At 38.5% G+C, this 7,480-nt stretch overlaps 1 pseudogene across 1 annotated transcript; it reads left to right on the forward strand.

Annotated features, from left to right (window-relative positions):
• The first annotated feature begins 216 nt into the window (after positions 1–216).
• On the forward strand, positions 217–6,806 carry LOC148723287 (tolloid-like protein 1; annotated as a pseudogene). The gene is made up of 7 exons (XR_015992013.1): positions 217–535; positions 1,283–1,321; positions 2,743–2,890; positions 4,008–4,267; positions 4,742–5,136; positions 5,517–5,579; positions 5,808–6,806. The product of XR_015992013.1 is annotated as a tolloid-like protein 1 (transcript).
• Positions 6,807–7,480: the final 674 nt, after the last annotated feature.

A 7,480-nucleotide genomic window follows, 5' to 3' on the forward strand; every position in this document is an offset into this window, starting at 1 on the left:
TATTCAAGGGTGATACTCCAGAATGTTCTGTTCTCTATCCTGTTATGCATATTAATGTCCTAGCCCATTCATAATGATACTGATTTACTTAAAGCGCGTGATGCAATCATACAGAATGTTGAACAGATATAGTATGTATTTGTGTGAAGACAAAGCCCAATTGTGTCAGTGTTGCAGGCTACAGGTGACTAACCACACTTTTTTTCTTTTCTTTTCTGTTTAGTCTTTTATTCCCTGATTAAAAAATTCAACATTGCAAAGATTCACTTTTAGGCTAGGGTTAAATATTTGCGGGTTCCACAGCTCTATTGCGGTCCACCGATCGCGACCAATTACCGTTAGGCGAGTTGAAGCATATCTGTGTTAGCAGACACAGTGAGATAAGAACGTCGCTGACGTTTTTACAACAGTGCGGACATCCTACTCATCTCAGTGAGCTCCGATCTTTTACTGTTTTGACAAAAAGGAACTTTGCGGTGAAGAAAAATGAAAGTATCTAAATCCAGCCAACTCGTTACAGCTGCTTCTCTCATTGGTAAGTCGTTCATCCCTCATGTATTAAGACATTAGTATTTTCCAAATAGCGACTCAACGGCATCACTTTTCTCGCTTTCACATCAAGTTCGAACAGCCCTCAGTTTAGATTATCAATCCCTTTCGATCCCTTAGGTTGTGTCAAGGATCAAACAGTTCGCCTACTGATTTCACTTCGTGAACGTCCTGTAAGACCAAAGTGCCCAGCCTCAACAGACTGCGTTCAGTACGGCAAGGATTCTAAAATAAGTTCGTAAATGTGTTGATATTTGAAGTGAATGATATCCTTCACTTCAGGTATCATCACATTTACTGTGTTTTTGGCTCAGTGCATTTTGATAAGCTTGATCTAAGAAACCAGACTGAAGGCATGAAAGTCCATTGTCAGTTGAAATCCATTAGAGAAAGGAAATTTCAATGCATGATTTTCAAACATCAAGAAATTGCTCAGCCGAGTAATTACGGCCTCAGGGCGGCTAATGTGCAGACAAAGCTTTTCATGCGCCTTGCCCTATGAATATGTTTTATAAGTTTCGAATCTATTTGAATTTCAAGCTGTGTCACAACATCCGCTTGGTTTATTCATTATCTTTCGTTCAAAAACCTCACTCTTCCTAATTTCCTCTCGCTTATGTTTCAGCCTCCTCCAGAGGTAGAGGTAGCTAACAGTGTACAAGACCATCTCTTGCCTTTTTGTTTTGTTTTGTTTTTTTCAATATAATGACTAATGAGTTTTTCCTTGTTTCAGTTCTGGCACTTTTCTTCAAAAACGGACAGAGCGATTCAAGTAAGTTGCGTACTACAAAAAATACCACAATCTGATTGCATTCGCTACTCGCTACCTTGCGCGTGTTGAGTGGGGTATGAAGTGAGAACCCTAACATTATAAAAGCTAAACAAATGAGCCTATTCTGTTTTGGAGTTTTGAACGTCTCACGGATTTTTCCTGAAACCATTAAAAATCTCCGGCTCATAATATAATTGTTAAATAATCATGGTGCTTCAGTTGATGAGTGTTTACGCCCTTCACCTCATTGATCGTTATTCGCATAGAGTGGGTCACAAATGGTCACAAACGGTCGCAAACGCACACATACACACAATTCAGAACAAGAAAAAAAGGAAATCAGGCTAGAATCGACTGAAGCGAAAACCCGAAAAAGCAAAAGTGGAAAATTGAAAAATTGGCGGCACTGAAGTTCCGTTCCCTAATTGATGGAAAAATACTTTCTAGAGCATATTCACTAGGCGTGGTGCATAAAAAGATCTTTGTCTGTATGATAGCTACCCTGAGGCTGTAGTTTCTCGGCTAAGCTGTTTCTCAATGTTTCAAAATCAAAAAATACTACAATCAAGCATTGAAATTTCCTTTCTCTAACGAATTTTATCTGGCGATGGACTTTCATGCATTCAGATCGGTTTTTTCAGACTTTGATAGCAACTGTGGAACACGATGGACACACTGCCCCAAATCGTGCAAATTGATTAATGCAGCCCACTTCTGCTCAAGATGAATACGATGCTGAATAATTGTTTGCTATATATTATGCTCTAAGATCCTTGTGAGCTTTGGAAACATTTTATGATACAATCTAATATTGCCTTTTGCTACCTTGTAGTTAATGGGAATATAGATGGTACGATCAATAGCTCACCTTACTTTTTCGATGACTTAAGGGAATTGCACCCTCTTATATCTCTAATTGATCTGAGCGTCGTAAGTCCCGCTACAATTTTAAAAATACGAATTGTAATCTTGTCCAACCTACCAGTGATAATCGTTGATATAGCAGCTCTTTCACTTACAACTTGAATCTCTCACATCTAGGGTTTCAATTTCTTAAGTGATACTCGTGGAAAGGCGAATCTTTAAAACGAGTGTCGCAGAGCTGAGATATGCCACTTTGTCACTTATTTATAGGTCAACTAAATGCATCTTAACGGTGACTCTCGTGAATGGCTAATTATTAGTCATCAACTTATAAACTCTATCTTTAAGACAAACAATTTGAGTGTTAAAAATACCATCTTGCTTTCCTCGGAACAAATATGGCATTAGTAGTACTGCTATTTTTTTGTTAGATAAAATGATATACACCTTTTTCTGCTAATTCAGTAAATACTGAAATCTGTTGTAAGAGAATCGGTTTACCCAATTTAAAGAGAATTGAAAGTAGTAACTAAATGTAACCTTTGACTTTGCTTTAGCCTGTCCCAATGGTATTACAAACATCACAGCTTTCAGCGGTAACATTATATATCCCGAGTCAGGCGGTACTTATGGCAACAATGAGATCAAATGTTGGAGCATTCAAGTTCCCATAGGTTATCGTGGTATTTTACTTCGTACCTTAGGGTAAGTTCTACATTTCCATGCCTTTCAATAACATGCGAACTATGAGGGTCAGAGGCAATGCTGTAATTTACTTTTGTTGTTGTCAATCATTATCGCGACGGATTTCCAAAGCAGAAGATTGTATGTAAAAGTGGGCTATTTTCCGACCACCTCTAGGCGGGTTACCTCACCTACCTGAGGGTCTAGGTGGGGGGGGGGGGGGGGGGAAGTTGACAGTTGACGGTTAAAGTTGGTCATTTGACGTTTGACGGTTAATTTTTTGGAATGTCGATTATGAAACGAACTAAAACGCGCGAATTTGGTTGTAATTTTTCATAATAACGCTTTTATAAAGAACTGTTAATTAATAACACCTTTTATTAACAACTGAATAACGTTTTACGGCACCGGAAGTATTTCCGCGCCGGAAGTCAGCTCTGTTGCTTGCCAGTTTTACTCGCGACTAGAAGTTAAAGGACTTACATATATGTGTTTTTGTGATATATCAAAACTATTGACCTCAATTAAGGCAATCTTTTAGTTCTTAACACGGCTAACACTGGCTTGCTTATTTGACGGTTGACGGTAAAAATATTGCCTTTTTGACGGTTGTCGGTTTATATTTTGGCTATTTGACGGTTGACGGTTAACCCAATTGAGACTCTCCTACCTGGGGTCCTCCAGATATGTTCGCTTCCTAAAAAGTACAGAGAAGGAGTATCAATACGGACGATAAAAAAATTCCGTAGAGTCCGCACAGCTTTGAGGACTTGATCCCGTGGAAATTAGACGACCAGTACTGTAACGATGTCACTTGGATGGCCGCGCAATAACCCAGATTAAACTATAAAACGAAACTAGTCTTTATTCATACGCCATGACAACCGGAAAGCATGGCCCATACAAGTATCCATGATCCTTTGCAATGTCTTAGAACTTCCGCTAGGACAACTTCCGGTAGAATAATATCAAAACATTACAAGTACTTTCATTACTCGGTCACATCACCAAAGCAAAAAAAAATACAACTTGTTTTTATTGGTCACTGCGTGGATCCAATGTTTAACCCCTTTTTGCTTTCTTCTTGTGCTTGGTAAGAAATGAATACAAATTGTATGCTTCGATTTTTTTTTCCCAGCATGGACTTGGAAATGAGCATTAGTTGTGATCGGGACTATGTCCAATATAGTCCTTCTTACAATGATTTACCAGGAGCGATGAAAGATTGTGGACGACGCAGTTACAACTTTTTACAGGAATATATCCTTAATGTTGATCAGAATGCCGGTATTATTAAAAAATTTGTTTCTAAAACGACGGTCTACTATCGTTTCGTGTCGGATGATACCGTAGAATACAAAGGATTCAACGTCTCCTTCATTGCTGTGTCTAACGAAGGTGGGTGATATAAAAAGACAAACAAACAAACAGAGAAAGGAAAAAAAGGCATCAATCACGCAAGCATAAAAAAAAAACGTTTTGAATAATTTTTGCATAGGAGGTTTAAGGTTTTAAAGCTTCACATTAATAAGTATTTCTTGACTTGAGCCAGGGAAGCAAGGTTGAGGACATGAGGGTGTGGCTAATGGTAAAATATCATGAAATGATACGAACTACTCAGGTGGAGAATAATTGAGTAGACGAAAAGATCCCCAACTAAGAAGTCAAATAATGAAAGCAAACTTTGTTTGCTTATTTTCACTCATAAACGCGTGTGATGGGGAAATCTGCGATGTAAATTTTATCATATTCGGACGTAATTTCAAACTAGGTCCATCCAGAACCCGAATCTAAATCACGAGGTTTATAAAGTACACATCCTTTTTTAAGATTGAGGTAGATGATCGATAAAAGACTACTTTAATTTTGCAGGGACTAGAGCTAATTATCTTAATGCAACTGAAGATGAAACAATTGAGTTTAGCACACCAAAAGCTGGCATATCGAGAACTACCCTTCGCCTTACGCAGAACTGTGGGTCTTAATTGTTCCTGAAGGACACTTGGTACAAATAGACTTTGATATATTTGAGCTGGAGGACAGTTGGGTCTGTAGTTTAGTCTATCTTGAGTTCCGTGAAGCAGCCATATAGGTCGGTAATCCTACAACAATAACTGGTCATTACGGTCCATTTCTGACCGATCGTCTTTGTGGAAGTACAAAGCCGAACTCGATACAGAGTAAAGGAAACATGGTTTGGGTTCAGTTTGTGAGTACTAACGAACCCAATACTAAGTACAAGGGATTTAAAGCTTCATTTAAAGCAGGTTTGTTATGACAATGAGTTTTGCTAAGTTTGCATTTTTTCTCCGACATGTAACGGGGCACATATGAGATTTTCACATCTTTCTCCTTTAGAAAGTATACGTCATTCAAATCTTAGTGAATAATCATCTTAGGAATTCATCACTTGCCAAGATAGCACAACGTCAATATTGTAGTTTAAACGTGGTATGGGCCGTACGATCGAAACGCCAGCGTTGAAACCCTTTACGGTGGCCAATCTACATTATCAACTCAGTTGATAAAACCAAAATTACCTCGTTACTTCCACCGCCGCGGCACCACAGTTTCTTTAGAAGCTTACCACGTTTATTCATTAGCCTTATAATCGCTGCGACCCCTGAGTCTCGTCTTAATATTCTAGTATCCAAAGCTTTCATGACAGTGGACAATGCCGAGCCTGAAATCCCAACTAAGCCAGGAAATCGTAAGTTATCATTTTCCTTTTCTCCCCTATTAGTAATGATCTAGCATTCCGGTTAGCCACTCTTACTTCCGCCAATCTTTTAGTTTGTTTGCTTTGCTTTTGTTTTGTTTGTGTTTAATTATTATTATTGTTTGAAAAAAACTAAACTTTTTCTTCTGTCTAGTCAACTTACCATGAAAATGAATGATAGGTAAATTGTCCTAAAATCTATCTTTTTCATTTTGTCAGGACAGGGAAGAGTGTGTGTCAGCGGTCCAATGATGCTTCTGTTTCTCTCAGCTCTGATCATGCACGTGTCAAAGAACAACTTGCTCTAGTCTTGTCAAGTGCCTCAAGGAGATGTATCTTGTTTACTGAAGTTTTTAATCATATGCATTCAGCTAAACTCTGATTATAAACTGAAGAGTTTCAATATCAAGGACTTTGAGAGGCATTTTTTCTCTGTGAAGTGTTTTTCTTCCTAGAAATCTTTCTTAGATCATTTTTTTGTCTTAGCAGATGGAATTTCTCTGTTTGTTATGGTTTTATTTTTTGCACCTGGTTAAGTTTTTCACATTAGTTTTAGTGCTGAATTGATTTCATTTGTGTGCATAAACTCAGCACAAGAAAAACGAGAGTAAGACATTAATTAAGCCGGTTTGAAAGCCTTCAGACTTGTGTAAACCACAAGACTGAATTAATCGACTTTAATCAACGAATACTTAATAAGAAACTTCTAACAGTGACAGAATAAAACGGGGCGGCCACGCTTGGCAAAACAACACAACGAGTACATAGCGAGCACAAGTTTCGACATGGCGGTTCTCTCATGCACTCGAGCACAAATTTTTTAACTTTTTCTGTGTATGTGCCGAACGCACACCGCAGGTTAATAACATTGCGGTCTAGACTACTAGTCACCAGATTCCACAAGACTAGAAAAAGCTTAAACAACAATATAAGCATCTTCAAAATATCTATATAAATGCGTTATTGGTCAAGCGTGAGATCAAGATGGCTGGACATTGGCACAGTTTATTCTTGCATTTTTATTGACTGAAACCAAGTCAAGGACAGTAAAAAGGTAAAAAGAAACAAGCCTAACATTCAGCCATCCTGACCCAAGAAGCTTGGTTGATCAAAGCTTTATCAAAAAGCAAACATAGCAGTGGGAAATTCAGATCCTATTGTGTTCTAACTTTTATGTTTTAAGGTTTTTATAACACAATAAACGGTTCGCGAAACTCGTTCACGTTTTCTTTATTGTGACAGGTACTGGCCACTTTTTACGGCCCCATTGCCCACACTGCGCTAAAGTCACGAACTTTGTAAATCCTCCAAGACATTTTTTCTTGCGCGGAATCAAAGTGTCAATCTCGAGCGGGCAAGATTGACCGATCATGCCAGGTCAAGTAGCCAGTTTGAACACAGAATTCGCTTCATCTTTCCAAATGGTGCTTCTAGCTAGCGCGCGTGTTCCCCGCCCCCCTCCCTCCAAACTGAAAAAGAAAATTTTGACCGAACAAGCTTCGTTAATAAAGTACTTATTACATGGAAAAAAGATTTGGCTTCATTAAGAATTATGAATGACTTGTTTAATTCGAGAGCCGAGAATGAAGGCCAACTGTGTTTGTAGCACATCTACCTTGTTAAACTTCCATGAACATCAGCTAAGTTTTTCGTCTTCACGCTAACGCAGCCTAAGTGCTTTTATAACATATCACGGGCAAGTCCTGCCTTTTTACTAGGGAGCTACGTCGGTAAAAATCCTTGTGGCCATGAATACATAAAATAACGCGTACAGTTTCACTTCAGCTACAAGTTCCAGGCGAGTTAAGTCACGAGGCTTCAAGACTGTCAAGATTCTTTTTCTTTTCCGTCCCGATTAGGAGCTCAAAGTGAAAAAAAAAATAACGCGGAAT

This window comes from Stylophora pistillata, chromosome 9 (assembly GCF_964205215.1).
Source record: "Stylophora pistillata chromosome 9, jaStyPist1.2, whole genome shotgun sequence".
In the NCBI taxonomy this organism is placed as follows: domain Eukaryota; kingdom Metazoa; phylum Cnidaria; class Anthozoa; order Scleractinia; family Pocilloporidae; genus Stylophora; species Stylophora pistillata.